Raw genomic sequence first — 16,131 nt, 5'->3', positions numbered from 1 at the left:
CAGAGATAAGAAATGAACTAGTGATAAGAAAAGGGCACTGAAAAAGCTCATAGGCTTATGACCCACTTTTTGCTACTTCTTTAACGTTTTCCCGAATCTTGAACTCCATCATGTCTCCTAAAATGCGTCCAAGGGGTCAAAGGATTAAAATCATGCCCTAAATAACGACTTTTAAGGGCTGAAGTTTGTAACTTATAGGTACTGGTGACAAATATTACTGAAATGTTACTTGGCAAGCATAAAAGCACAGTATTAAGGATGAATAAAGCACTTTATAATAGCTTTGATCCAGATCCTCTTCCTTTTCCATGAATAATCAACATCACCTCACACAAACCCGAACCACACAAGTCCTGCCATTGTTTACATCCCACAGCCCTGGAGGAGTAAATGCAGTTACAAGGCTTTACAGAACTTGATTCTTTATGTCTCTAAGCTAAACTGATAAATGTTATTATTTGCCCATACATACTAAGTAGGAATCTCTACTCAATTATTTGGGCCATGCTTAAAAAATAATTTGGACCATGACTTTAAAAAAGCGGGGGTTATTTTTCCCCCCCAGGATTATGGGTTTTAAAAGGTTGCTAAGTGGAAGAAAAGCATCCTATCTATCTTTCCTGTTCCAAAACCAAACCCAGCATTTGCTAACAATAGCATCTGAGCCAAACTTCAGCTCGCCGGTACAGGGTGGTAGGCTTCACAAAGTCCAGCTGATTATTTCTGTATGCATGCATGTTGTTCCACCCATCCAAGCTGTTGCATAATCAGATGTATTCAATGGGAGAGGAGCTAGCTTACTAAGCTTCACAGAAATAATTCGCCGTTTGCCGACACTTTCTGGACCTGTGCGTGCACAGCAATGGGAACCTGGAGGTTTTGCTAAGTTTTGCAGCAGTCTCTTCTCAGTCATTGAAGCCTTCCTCATCTCTCTGAGTTCTGGATGTACTGTTAGTCGCTTCGATGATACTCATTTTAAAAGGTTAACAAACGAGAAGCTAAACCAACCATACAAATAACAGCCAAAAGAACAGTTTCCAAAATGTGTTGCTGTAGTGCCATTTCCAATTTAATATTCAGACAGAGTAAAGCTAAAGGCCACCAAACCAGGTGGATGAAATAGTTCTGCATTTTATGACTCATTCTTAAATGAAATCTCTTAAATATTGCTAATGAAGCCAGTTATCATATACAGACCTGTAATGCGCCCTTTCTAAGCTGGTTCAGTTACATTTCCCTGTCTAGCAATTTACCCCAGGCCCCTATTAAATGAATTATCACGGCTCCTAAATCATCTCTGCGGGGGTTTCCGCTAATCCCATCAAGACACTTACACTCCCTTTCTTCCCTCCTAGTGACATAATGAATTATTATTTCATGGGGAGCTGTTAAAGAGGCCCCTTTGGAAGAGTGTAATGTGCAGCACGGGGAAGGGGAGGGAGCTGCCTGCTGAGGAAGCTGTGGTAGGTACCACAGCCCCGGGCTGCCTGGCTGCCAGCGGGGAGACAAAGGGCACCGGCGCCCCAGGCTCCCCATATCTCTTCTGTGGCTGGTCCCAACAGTCCTCCTCGCCCCCGGGATGACAGACGGGTTCACTCCCCCCTCCCCACTGTCCCCTGCCCTCTGCTTACCCTCACAGTTGTGAAAAGCAAAGGGAGAGGGAATATAAATGTTTTCCTTAACTGGAGGAAGCACCCTGCTCACAAACCACTTGCGGAATCCATTAGGCTAATTTATTAAACACAATTTGCCTTGTGTGGCTGAACTGAGTAATGATAAAAACATAAATAAGGAGAAAGCAGCAGCACTGAGGCTCTGTGGCCTCATGCCCGGTTACAATGCCCCTGCTTTCATGGACTGTACCCATGTTACCCTTCCCTTCAGCCTTCCTCGCACCATCAGAGATGGGCACACGGTCCAGTTTGGGGAGAGGGCATGTGATTGAGTCAAATTCATTTTCCCCTGCTGACTGTGTCCAGTTCTAGCAGTAATAATGGCAATAAAAGAAGGAAAGTAGTATTTTGCCAAGAAACAGACTGCACATAGAAACAAGCATTTCCCTCGGGCCTCTTTATTCTCCAATTAGACTTCTGCAGAAGTCCTTCTGACTGATGCTTTGTTTCTTCCTTTTGAAGAGCCATTACACAAGTTGACAGTGGAAGGTTGGTCACCAAGTTGAAAAAGCACCCAGGGCCAGACTTCCATGCCAAGGAAATCCTCACCATTCCCATGACTTCAGCAAAGCACAACAGGTATGGATGACCTCAGAGCTACTCCTGAGGCTGATGAGAGGAGGACAACTTTCACAGGGCTGCAAATCAGGTTTACAGCAGTAGAAGGGAAACAGGGAGTACAGACCTAAAGCAAGTCCTAGTATGTAGATCTGACCTATTTTACCTTCTCAGTTTGTTAACTTTGTGTGTATGATGCAGTGGCAGAGGGATCACCTGTCGTGTGTTTGCCTGACAAGTGGGAGCAGAACACTCCCAGATTAGATGTCTTGGCTCCTATTTACTTCTCTAGTCTGATGGAGAGTGTTAGACCATAGTCCTGTGAAAGCAATCTTGTAGGACAAAAGCTTGGTCTGAGCTCTTATAATTGATTTGGTCAAGGGTCGTAAATTTTTCAGATTAGGGGTGTTTTCAGTTTATACACCAAACTATATTAGCTAATATAAAATACATTAGAAGAATTTTTTTGAAACTCCATGGAAGATCTGTCTGGTGTAATTTATGCTCCAACAACTGCCAGATTCACCTGCTTATGGGAAGTTTAAAGGCAAGTAATGCAATCCCTCTTCTTTTAGACACTTAGGGACATTGAGCTATGTTGGGACTGTGTATTTATTCACCTTTTGTAGCTCTACCTGACATGAATGTGTCTAATCCCCTTTTAAATACATATATACCTGAGGTTTCCCCAACAGATTGTTTGCAGGTAATGTTCATGCCCTGCGAAAGGTACTTTGTTTTAAACCTACTGCCTGATCTTCTAGCTGCCTGACCCTGGTTGTCATTCTGTATTCATCAGTCATCAGCTCCTGGTTTTACCTGTCTCTACCATCTCAGTTATCTCTTTTTCCAAGCTCAAATATCTCTATCTGGAAGCCATCACATGCCTTTGACAATCCCCTTTGCCCTCATCAGTACTTGAGGTTCTTCAAAACATGCACTTGAAGTGGAATTGTGGAAATTAAAATAGCCAGTATGACGACAGAAGCAAGCCATGTTCTCTGATAAACTACATATACTAAACACAAATAGATGTCTCTAATATGATGAAGTAGATGTGTGGGTGCTGTTTTCATTTCTGCAACACAGAAGTTCTGGGTTTGATTAATAAAATCTCCAAGAAGAGCTGTAGGTGCTACTCTCCCTCTGTAGACTAGTCACTGACTCATCTATTTCCAACTTACTATAGAGCTGCCTAACCCTGAAAGAAAACATACTCCTCCCTCACGATAATTAGGGGTCTCACTAGTTCCAGCTATGGTAAGAGACAGGCGGAGGGGTGGGGGGCAAAGAGGAGGAGGGCGAGAAGAACAGTGTTTTCTCTGTAATCTTTAGTTGAATAACTATAAATACTCCTTTGAAATTGTTATGCTCTGTCAGGTAAAACCAGAGGTGCGTGAAACATTACATTTTTAATTTATTATCCATTTCTGTTTGCAAGGATTTCCATTTCCTTAGATGGTTTGAATCTCCATTCTAGAGAGAAATAACACTGTCAAAATAAAATTCAAGCAGAACTCAACAGATTTTGCAAAATTTAGACTGGCAAAATCACTACCAGCCTTGGAAGATTTAGCTTGATTTTTATCAAAACCTAATGGTCTGAATTTTCTATTCAAAACCACTTTTTTGTTTTTATCTTAATTTTGGACTTGTGACAAAATTCTCAAAGTAGTAGACTTTAATCCTATTTCAACTGAAATCCTTAAAGGTTTGCATCCATCAGACAAAATGTATTCTGCTATACATGTGCAAATGGACCACTAACCTGCTGCAGAGACGGTTGTCTGTAGTTGTAGTTGTCACCAGAAGTTTGGTTGAACAAAATATATGGGACTAGCAAAATGATGATTCTTGTAGATATGCAGCTAGAGCATTAAAAATAAATTAAATTATAAGCCATTCAAGTTTAGGGTCTGTTTGGTATTTTTAAATTAATAAATTGATTAGCCATTGACATCTGATTATCCTAATTGACTTTCCTGAGTGCATTTTAGGCACTTGCATTTTTGAATGTCTGACATGCATATTTGTGAACTGCCTCATCTTAGTGCTGCCATGTCTGTATCAGCAGGAACAGCTTAAAATAAACTTTAACGAAGTGCCCGTGCCATTAAGAAATGTGAAAGACCAATTAGTTATTAAGCATTTAGAAGCTTGCAAATGTGCCTAGATGCATATCCAGAAAATGCTAAGCTTCCTTCGATAATTTTAAAAGCTCATTATTACTATAATTTTTAAACCAATAGAGAAAAAACATGCATCTTACTTTTCATTATCTGCAGCCATTTCTTTGTCTTTAGTCTGGAATAATAGGTATGACTTTATTATAATCAGTGTTATTGTTACTAAATTCAGTTATTCCAAATAAAGAAATTTCCCAGGTAGTGATGAAGAATGTGGTTTTGCTTAGGGCTGGAACAAAAATTTGACTTTTATCGTCTCAGTTCAGCAGTTATCTAGATTTATTTTTTTATTTTGAAAACAAAGGTTATTGTTGCAGTCACTAGATGGGCTAGACTCCAGAAAGCAACAACTCTGATAATGGTTTGTCTTTCTGATGCACGTTTCAGTTCTAATTAAGTGTGGCGCTATGATGTAGTGTAATACGTAACTAGTCAGAAAGATTTTACGTATTTTCTCTGTCCCATGCTGACCCTGCAGCACAAAGCTGCAGAATTCTACAGGATACATTGTGCCCAGGTAAGTTCACATAGGAAACCCTGCCCTTCTTTCTTGCATATGAAAGTATCTGATACAGATGAGAAAATTCATAGTTCAAAGTTCAGCTGCATACATGAAAGGAGAAGAAGGCCTGGTACCAGCAAAACCTAGGACATTTCAATGTCCCAATGATTTATTACCAGAGCAAGAGGAAACATAGCAGACCACAAAATCATTTATCATTTAATTACAGATCTCATTGAAACACCTAGTGTCTGACCATACAAACATTGTGGGACCCTCCCCGTGTATTATTCTCCCTAAAGAAATGTTGTATGATACTACTGTTTTGGAGAATCTAATTGACAGCTTTCCTGGGAAAACAACTTGAAGTTTATCATTAGACTTCCAACATGATCAAACTTTCTGTGCTTCCCTTTCATAATGAGAAATTGCTTTCATTTTGCCATTGTAACTCTACAGGTGGAGTTAGGGGTCAGGAATTATCAGAATTTCTATTTTTCTTCATAGGACATCTTGGATAATCAACAGGATAAATGTTTGGGACTCTGTTTGTTGGGTTGTTTTTTTTTTTGTGGATAAATGTTTGGGACTCTGTTTGTTGGGTTGTTTTTTTTTTTTTTGTAAGTAAGTTTTTTTCTCTCAATGTGTCTAAAAACATGTTCAGATATTTGCTGGTCCCACTGGAGCTGCAAGACACCAGAGGGGAAAAAAAACAGCCCATAAGCTGTGTACAATACTTAAGTTTTATTGTCATAGAATCTCTAATTATCTGTGGATCTCAAAATGTCATGAAAAATATTGATTGATTAAGACACATGAGGCCCCTGAGAGATAAGTAAGTAGGATACCCTTTGTTCAGTGCTGGAGATGGAAGTGTGGTGACTAATTCAAGGTCACACAGGGAGTCCATGGAAAAGCTGAGAAATAGGGAATGGTGATTCCTGATAAATACCTTGCTCAACCCAAAATCTTCCCCGGAAAGTATTTTTCAAGACTGACAACAATTGAAGGAATCCACTATATATACTGAGAAGTAGAATATTCTGGGTTGAGGAGGTTAAAGGACTTACTAGCTGGAAGCTCTTTTCATCTGGCATTAAATTGCAGAAGGTTGAATCTGTAGATGGAGTGAAGCTTAATGGAGATTGCTCTTGCATGGAGGAATAATCTGGAATCTTTCTCGGACACTTCTTATTGGTATTCAGTTTTATTGCTGTTAATATTTTCCCAAACTAACTAGTGATTTGAAAGATGTTGATTGCCACATTGGATTTTTTTACCTTAGAGATAAGTTGTGATTTAATATTTATGTATTTTTTAACGTGGTTTCCCATCAGCCTTTGCCTCCTAGTTTCCAATCAGGATTACTGCTCCTTAGACTAAAAATTAGGTTTATATTAATTTGAGAACTCCATTCTCTAATACTCCTAGGAAATCTGAATTAGGGCTATTTCCTCAAGCTTTTACATGTTGTGAGCAATTTGGTAAATTTTTTGCTGAATAAATGGCTTGGGATTGGGAAATTAACTTTTATATTTTCCTCAAAATAAAAACCATCTCTCTCCCTCTACAGAATCCTTGCAAGGAGTATAAGAGCAACCTCATTCAGCCTTAGTGCAGAGGGGATTTATCAGCAAATTCTGTCTGCTGAGGGGAGCTAGAACATCACACTAATTAATGCAAACTGAAGCCATATTATTTGATGATTCTCACCCATACCTTCATCTTTACAGGTTTTCCTCATCTTTTTAAGCATTACAAGGGAGAAAAAATCCTGAAGTCATGCTGGAGTCTCAGAACCCAACTCAGCAGTAACTAAAAGCTTTGGTCAGTGGTCATCCTGATGCCCTTCAGTCCTGCCCCCTGTCTAAGCTTCAGTGATATGTTCCTGCCACTTCCTGGGGGTAACTGATACTGATCATGTCATCACATGATGAATTGGATCAACTCAGTGACCCAGCTGACCATCAAGAACATTGAATTTCAACCAGGTTAGAAAACTGGTTTCACTCTCTATGTGGTCCCACTCTAGATAGCACTGGCACAGTTCTTGTATGAGAGCATGGCCTGAGATGGGCTCACACATCATGATAACATACCCTCATTACTAGGACCTTCAGCAATACCAATCAAGAAAAAAATAATTTTTAAAAAAGCAGATTATCTATGAAGTACATTCTGTGGCCACAGAGATGATGATTCTGGTGTTAACAGTCAGATTCAATCATTTCTGATTGCCTTCTTTCATGGTCCTCTCTTACAGCCTGTACGCCTGGGAAGATTCCAGCATCTACTCCTACTCTGCTGTTGCAAGGCAGCAGTCTTGTATCGTTAACAGGAAATTTTCTGTTCACTTGTTGTTTTAAAGCAACTGAGTTGTCTTTAAACAGACCTGCCCCCAAGCAGTCACATAGCCTGTGTGGGTGGAAAGAAGCAAAGTCAACAACATGGTAAATACCAGCTTAATAGGAAATGGAAAGGGATAATTTTTTATTGGAGTACAAGTCTCCCGTGGATACTTATTGCAGCTCCAATTACATCATGCTGTTTTCACATAAAATTTTACTGTTCTGTGTGAGGTTCAGGCTCTGGGAAGTCTCTGCTTTGAGGTAGGATGGAATCTGCCTGCGGAAGAAAGTCTCTTCTGCAGCATGTGCAAAGCAGAATTCGCTTTGTTGTGAGATATAAGTGATAAATTTGGACCATGGTTTCAAAATTCCATTAAAAATGCTTTTAAAACAGGAAGGCAGGAGAGGCACAATGTCAATATAATAAATATCTCTTTCAGAGGTTGGCGGTCTCTCTTTAGCTGAGATACAGATGCAGCAAAGGTTTGAAAGATGTGCCTAACTTTGTTTTAGGGTAACTAGGTATTAGACTACCAGCTCACACTTAAATATCATGTGCAATCAGGCCATAAATCTTTAGACTGAGAAATGGGTCCCTGTATCATATATTTCCCTCTGACTCACTCATTTTGCACAAGTCAAATCCTGACTGCCTCAGTTTCTCAGTACAGCATATGAAGTGAACAGCAGCTCTCATTGCCTGCCCTTGCAGTGATTTGGTATCTCCGTGAGAAGTGTCTTGTACATGCAGAATGTTATTTATTCATACAAGGCTGAGATTTTATAAATGCAGTAACAGCAACTGTGTTTTGAATATCAGAAATCTTAAAATCTGTCAACTTTATTATAGCTGTCTATAACATCTGTAGTGTTCTAAACTTCCTAGAAATCATTGCAAGGTGAATTATGTGAGATATGTTTAACACAAAACATTACCATTCCTTATTATTCCAGTTTCAAATCTAATCCTCTTTTCTTTACCTAACACAAAACAGCCCTATTTCCAGTTCCATCACTGCTCTGTTAAGTAATTTGCAAAAAGCTAACAAAGTCTGGCTACATCCTCATAGCGACTGTTTAAACCCATTACTTTCTCTTTTAATCAAATCGCTGTTGTGTCAAAATATACAATTCTCGCCATGAATCTCACTGGCTTGTTACAGTTCACCGGTTGACCTTGAAAATGTTTGCTCTCCTAAGCGTCTTCTCTTCGGCCTCCAGCTAAATTGCTCAAGACCAGGCCTGATCATTTTTCTATACACAGAGACTTCTCATTAACATAAACAGAGCAGGAAGCTTAACTGCAACAAACAAAAATCAGCAGTAGAAAAAGAAAATTCCAGAGAGCCCTTGTCTATAGTCTGTGTTATTTAGGGTCCTGTGTATAGTAAGAAATTTTTTTTTTTGCATTCATGTCTTGAATTTTCTATGGGAATAACCCCCCCACCACCACCTCAAAAAAGAAGGTATCATCTTTTACAGCTGCTTCACTCGTTTTTATTTCTTTACTAGTTATCTTTCCTTTAGAAAACATCTTAAGGTGCTGAAGGACCAAGAGGGGACAGTGTGATACCCTGCAAAAGCCACTCACTCACTAGCATCAAAGATTTGCACCGATCTTAAATGAGGACTTAAGTGCCAGGGGCTATTTTCATTGTTTAATGTATTAAAGTAAATAAAAATGTATCTAAGATGTGGACACACAATTAGTTTTGAGTTATTTATCTGGAGTTTGTATGGTTTAGAAAAACTCCATCTTCTTGGCTGATCCTGTCCTAATGCATTTAACTTCAGCCATCAGCTATGATTAAACACCTGCTGTTGTGGGGAAACAAAGCACACTAATCCAATATGTATTTCTGACATCTTAAATATCACCCAGTCCCCTGACATCAGGCACAGCTTTTCAGCGGGATGGAATTCCAGAGCATATTTTTCTAATTTATGGATGGACAATAAATCAAAATTAAGCCTTGGGCAATGAAATATACATCAGTGCAGAATGAACTGACTGCAAACTAGGGCACAGCACAGCAGCGGGGAGAAGGGTGCATTAATGGAGTCCTGAGCTGCAAACACTGATGTGAAAATTAAGGAAGTTCTTCTCGTATTTTATTATAGAGAACAAAAATTAAAAGATAGCAGAAGCCAAATGTGAATTTTACCATCTCCGGAACACCCTGCTCTTGGGGAGGGAATTGTCCCACTGGTCCTGATGCCACCATTTTACACCATTTCTGCAACGGGGATAGCTCAGTGGCATTGCTGCCATTCAAACCAGTTCAGGTGCTGAGAGCTTGAAAGTTTAGCTGGAATGTTAATTTTATGGGTGTGCATTCTGCATTGGCAATGTCATGAAAGGAATACATGAGGGATAGTGGCAGAAAAGGGAAGAAAAGCAGGGTGTGTGGGAGGAGGGAGAAGGAGGGAGTTGAGAGAAGGAGGAAGGGGGTGAAAGGACAAAGAAGGAAGGGGAAAAAACAATATTCAGAAGGAAAGTAAGAAAAAGGTAGGGACACAATCTGTAGTGAAAACTTGATGGTGCTATACACCCTATGTAACATGTCCTGGTTAGTACCATCCCAAGGCAGCAAAGAGCTAATTTTTTTAGAAGGTGAAATCCTAATGCAAACAATTGGGAGCTTTCCTGTCATTCAAATGCAACAACGGCTTTATCACCTGCGGTTGATAAACAACATAGACATCTTCTTGGCTGGATACTAAGGTGGTGTACTTTAATTTAATATCTCTTGGGGAAAAAAAACAAACAACAAAACAAAACCAAAAAGTAGATAATACTAAGTATCTAGAATGGAAAGTTTGAAAGACTCCAAATGGGTTTTGTGAACCTAAAATATTAGCCTTAGAAATTCACAACATCTGCATCTTTACCAGCGTCCACCAATCCAAACCTGAATTGCCATAGAAGTTGCATGAAGATGAACCTTTATTCTGCTGCACTGATTATTTATTCAGCAGCTAAGTGATTTAGTTTCTGTTATATCAGGGTCTCCCAGAGTACAACCCACAGCAACCTGTATCTTAGAAAGGTTTTGCATGCAACCCACAAAGAGACCTTTCTTCCTCTGACATCTTTTGAACATGTTAGACAGTAAATTAATTCCTTTATGTGGTCCCCAGCCTATTGTCCAACTGATTAAGGAGCCCTCAATGAACATGACACTGAGAACACCTGTTGTGTTGTTTCTGAGGGTATGAAGCGGTCCCACTAGGTTCAGAGAAAATTTTTTTGCTTAAAACTAGCCAGGACCTGTAGTCTATTGGATATGCTGTCCCTGGTCACACCTGGTCATTCTCATATATAAGAATATAACGAGTAGGATTTGCAGGATACTTAAATCAGGACTGGGCTGAAATAAGTGCTCAGGTATGTTTCTGAGGTGTGATTAATTTGTCTTTTTGAAGCACTGTGAAGACCTTGACCTGAAGGGAGGCTGGCATCCAGCATAGTGATGGTTACTTTGGCCTTCCTGTGGAAGAGTTAGAGAATGAGGGAAGTCTCTTGCTGTCCTGTGATGCACTATGCCAAAGAACTGTATAAATGCAGAAATTAACTTGATCATACCTGCTTTTCCTTTAGTTATGCAAAGCTCCAACTGAAGTAGCAGCTTTGTAGATTTTTGTTCAAATTGAGATAGTCACTTCTGTTCAAACCCGTATATTTACCATGTCTTAAACTGTAATTACATTTTTTTTCAAAAAAAATAAAAGACTGTAGACATATTTTAATTTAGGATGGGGTTGGAGGTTTTTGCTTTACCCCTTCATTGGTATTTTGTATGTACCTATGTGTCCTTCTGAATGCATTTATATTCCATGAGTTCTGTGAAGTGTTTAGGAAGTCACTTAAGGGAAAAAAAGCAAGACAAAGCAGTAAAATACTATCTGTCCTTACAAATAGCAAAACAATCCTGCTTCCTTACCAGGAAGGAAGCTGTTTTCTAAAGGACGCTAGAATATGACTGCTAAAGCACTGTTGTACCCCTATGCTTGGTTTTTGTCTTTTGTATGAAGTATCACCATGTGACGACTCATCAGTCTTGGAGCTATTACACGTCTCTCCTAATTCCATTAAATTACTCCTTGGAGCTGGCTTTCTTCAAGGGAAACAAAACTCACATGGCAAGTACTTGCATAATACATACTAACAGCAATAGTAACAACAAACCAAAGTTGTTGTTTTTTTAATCAACCCAGGGACTTTGTCACTGCTTTTATGGGTAGAGAGGAGGGGACATGAAGGTTGAACCCTTTTCAGAAAGCAACAGAGTCTTATGGATGTCAGCAAATATCTCCAGAATTTTCTTCTAAGATTCTGATGCAACCAAAATTAAGGAGAATATCATCAATGAGAATCAAAAGCCGCTTCTAACTACTGTTTGTGCCTTTCCTCCTCACCTTTTCTCTATTGATTAGATATAGACGTGGGGAAAAAAAAAGTCAGATATGCAGCTGGATTTCGGCAGCACACCACAACATTATTGATTTAACAATGGAGAGAGTATACAGTCTGCCTACCTCTTCTTCCACATAAAACACTTCTATTATCTTCAGCAACACATAATTCTTAGCTCAGGATAGAACATCTATAGCTAGCCCTTGGATTCAGCTCTCACCTTCCCCTAGCAGTGGAGGATCCATCCCCACCAAGCCTGCACAACATTTTTCATAACTCTTTTTTAGCGTATGTTAACAATTCCACCAACTCAGAGGAATGAAACTCAGAAGGAAGAACTCAGAATGTCAACTCAGTAGCGGGGGGTGGGGCCGGGGGTGGGGGGGGGGGAGGGAATCAGAACTGCTGTCTAAAACACTGGTTTCAGGACAGTCACACCTAGAACATGGCCAGGCTCCCTTTTCTAACACATAGTGAGCAGGTTTAACAGGATAAAGGTGTGCTATTACATAGCCATTGTTTTGCTTCTTCTGAAGTCCTCAGAGAGAAAACCTATGCCTGTGGAGGTGAAGCAGAACTCAGCAGGTCGTTCCCCAGGTTCTCTGAGTTGCTTTGCTCTGATTTAAAGGCTAATGCCTATGAAATTAGATGCTGAATAACCTTTGGGTGGTTTTTTTGAATGGTATGCGGTTGAGCAAGAAAATGGATGGAAAATTGGATTAGGTTGTTCCTGCCTATTTCTCATTCTCCTACTGACCTGGTCTTGGGATAAGTTAACTCCCACTTCTAATTTATGGTTCTCCAGCCATCTTCCCTAGGTGAGATACTGCAAACCCTTCTTAAAAAGAACAACAAGTAACATGTAATTTTCCAGTCTGTGTGAGCCTAGTTTCTTCTGACTAAACTGCCAGAAAAATCTCAGGGTATTTAGAATTAACCAGAACGGTTAACGAGGTGAATGTACATGAAGTGTTAAAAAGAACCGTGACACTTTTTTCCCCCTTTGTTTTGTTTTTGTTTATCTTTCGAGAAAGTTGATCATCTCACAAAAAAATGACCAAAACAGAGTCAGCAAGCTATTAGCTATCATAGGAGCCCTGTAGTAGCCAGGCTATATGGTGAAGCTGGTGAAAATATGCATAATCTGCATTTATTTCAATCACTAAGTTATTATAGGAAAAATGGTGGTAATCTATTGCAGTTATATTTTAGCAACTCTGTTTAAAAAATGTTATTTTAGTATATTATGCAGGAATAAGGACCACTACTACTACTGAGTGTTGCAAAAGTGCTTTTCTGCACAGATGGTCAACTTGTGCCATCTCTTTTCATGGCCAGAGAAGAGTAGTCAAAGCAGCAAAAGGTATAACGGAGTGGTTGGACACCAGGAAAGCAGTTTGACAAGGCTGTCACATCTGTTCAATATTTATAGTGAAATAATAATGTGTATTGCTGTTGATGGTTGCCATAGTGGTATTAACATTGGCAGAAGGAGATGTAATCTCAGGTATGCTGATGACATCCTTATTGCTGAGTCTGTGGTTTCTAGCACTAGTAATGCAAGTGGCTGAAGCTAGTGTGGGCTCAAACACTGTGGATGACAATTGACAGCAGCATTACTGAATGGAAATGAACAGGTCGAGCAAGCAAAGAAGTTCTTTTCCTCCAGGAAAATGGAGTTTGCCACATTCTCCCAGCAAGTTAAAAAGTTTTCAATGGCCTATGAAGTTATAGTGTTTTTTGTTATAGTGTGCACAAACAAAACCTGCTCGTTGGCATGGATTTCAGCACTGTTAAGCAGAATGGTCTGAAACCTGTGATCTTCCTAACACTGTTCACCCTTTTCCTATCAACTGCAGCTGATCTTCAGCAGAGTCTGGGTCTTCTGCTGGCACTCCAGATACTGGTGGTGACAGGCTTTGTTCGCAAGTTTTCTATCTCTTATGAGTATCAAATCAAAATAAGCAGAGACCCAAGGACCAGACTTTAACCAGAAAAGATGAAGACCAACATGCACAAATGCATCAGCTGTCAAACTGAGTTAAGTCCATAGTGATGACAACAATCTCAGTCTGAGGAGAGAGCGACAAGTGATTGAAGGGAGGTATGGTCTGCTTCCAGAATCTATGAGTGTTTCCTTCAGAATTACTTGCTCTGTGTGGCTGAATTTTCTGACAGGCAGATTCTGAGGGAAGAAACTGAGATTTGTCAGGGCAAATAATAGCAACTTGCATCCATACAGGAAAATATTCCAGTATAGTATGTTGAAAATAAATTTATTGAGGAGTCTTTGTGGTTGAAAATTACTAGTGAAGTGTTATATTTCAATACCTGTGTGGTGGTTTAGCCCTGGCTGGAGGCCAGACGCCCACCAAAGTCAGTCTATTAATCCCCTTCTTAGTTGGACAGAGGAGAAAATATATATTACAAGGCTCAGGAGACAAAATAAGGACAGGGAGAGGTCATTCTGTCATCAATGACGTGGGCAAAACAGACTCAACACAAAGTGAAGAGAGAAACTACCTAATTTATTACACTACACTACAAAGAACAGTGAAAAACCAGAGTTGAGAGCATGACCAGATCTTAAAACACTTTCCCCCCACCACTCCCTTCTTAGCAGACTTTAGTCAGGATTTTGCTCCCTTCTTCCCCCATGTTTGCAGTACGGGGCGGGGGGGCGGGGGGGGAAGGCCCCTCCCCCCCCTCCCTGGCCTCGAAGGAAACCAACTTGCAAGGGACTGACCAAAGCCCCCATCTCCCAGTCCCTGTCCCCCTGTGCTGCGATCGGGGGGAAGAAGGGAGTCAAATCATGGCTAGAGTGAAGTCTGCTAAGAAGGGAGCAGGGAGGGAGGTTACAGGTGTTTTAAGATCTGGGAAAGGAAAACAGCTCATGAAGAAGTAACCGAGAACCCCATTTTTTCCCAGTCCCTGCCCCCCTGTACTGCGAGCAGGGGGAAGAAGGGAGCAAGATCATGGCTAAAGGGAAGTCTGTTTAGAATGGAGGGGTGGGGGGAAGGTGCTACCGAGAACCCCATTTTCCACAGTCCCTGCCCCCCCTGTACAGCGAACAGGGGGGAAGAAGGGAGCAAAATCCTGGCTAAAGTCTGCTAAGAAGGGAGGGGTGGGGGGAAAGTGTTTTAAGATCTGGTTGCATTTCTTTTAAGATCTGGTCATGCTCCCAACTCTGGTTTTTCACTGTTCTTTGTAGTGTAGTGTAATAAATTAGGTAGTTTCTCTCTTCTTCACTTTGTGTTGAGTCTGTTTTGCCCACATCATTGATGACAGAATGATCTCTCCACGTCCTTACTTTGTCTCCTGAGCCTTTTAATACATATTTTCTCCCCTGCCCAAGTAAGAAGGGGAGTAATAGACTGACTTTGGTGGGCATCTGGCCTCCAGCCAGGGCTAAACCACCACAATATACAGGAAAGGGAAGGGGAAGGGGAAGGGGAAGGGGAAGGGGAAGGGGAAGGGGAAGGGGAAGGGGAAGGGGAAGGGGAAGGGGAAGGGGAAGGGGAAGGGGAAGGGGAAGGGGAAGGGGAAGGGGAAGGGGAAGGGGAAGGGGAAGGGAAGGGAAGGGAAGGGAAGGGAAGGGAAGGGAAGGGAAGGGAAGGGAAGGGAAGGGAAGGGAAGGGAAGGGAAAAGTGAGAGAATATTTAGCAGACTATTTATTCTGCATTCTCATACAGGGAAAGCTTAATGATGTTTAAAGGTGGGTTTCCTTTGCAGCACTCCACTTAGAGTTTATTGGAACTTTTTAACAAAGTTTATGCTTGTCTTGTGTTCATGAATTATGTTCTTGGGCTTCTTTCACCATTTTCACAAGGATTGTTCATCATTTCCTTCTTTCTTTTTAGCATATTTGAAATTAGGCTAATATCAGCCATAAGTATTGTGCATATGATCTCTTAGTGATACAATTATAAAAAGCATGGTGCAAAAACTAGAGTTAGATTCTGTAAACAAGGATAATTTCTTTGGTATTTTACATACTATACATTTTTAAGAAGATGCTTATGTGATTGTCATTAGAGCAACTGTTAGTTACACTGAGATACTAAATATACCAGTTTTTAGTGTAGCCTGTTTAGTTCCTCGTTTAGACTGAAGCCCATGGCTGCTTGTTTCTCGTTCTTACTCAAATTAATGAGACTAGAGTTCGTACAGTCATAGACACATAACAAATGTGAAGGCAGAAGCAGACATTCCTCTAGATTACAGTTTATATTATTCTAATATAATGTCATTTTTGTTATGAATTTATACACAATTATTTTTTTAATATATTTGATATATACAGTTTAGAGTGACAATTGCTTTATTTCTTTATTTTGCAGGCAATAGATCTGAAAAGAGGGTGGTGTTTTAACTGTACAGAGACTTATAATTTGCCTAGGTAGACTTGCTTCTCTAAGAGCTGAATAATTGTCTTTATCTTTAGAAT

The sequence above is a fragment of the Gallinula chloropus genome (genome assembly GCF_964237585.1).
Source record: "Gallinula chloropus genome assembly, chromosome: Z".
Taxonomy (NCBI): Eukaryota; Metazoa; Chordata; class Aves; order Gruiformes; family Rallidae; genus Gallinula; species Gallinula chloropus.
Note: the sequence above shows the minus strand (reverse complement) of the source record.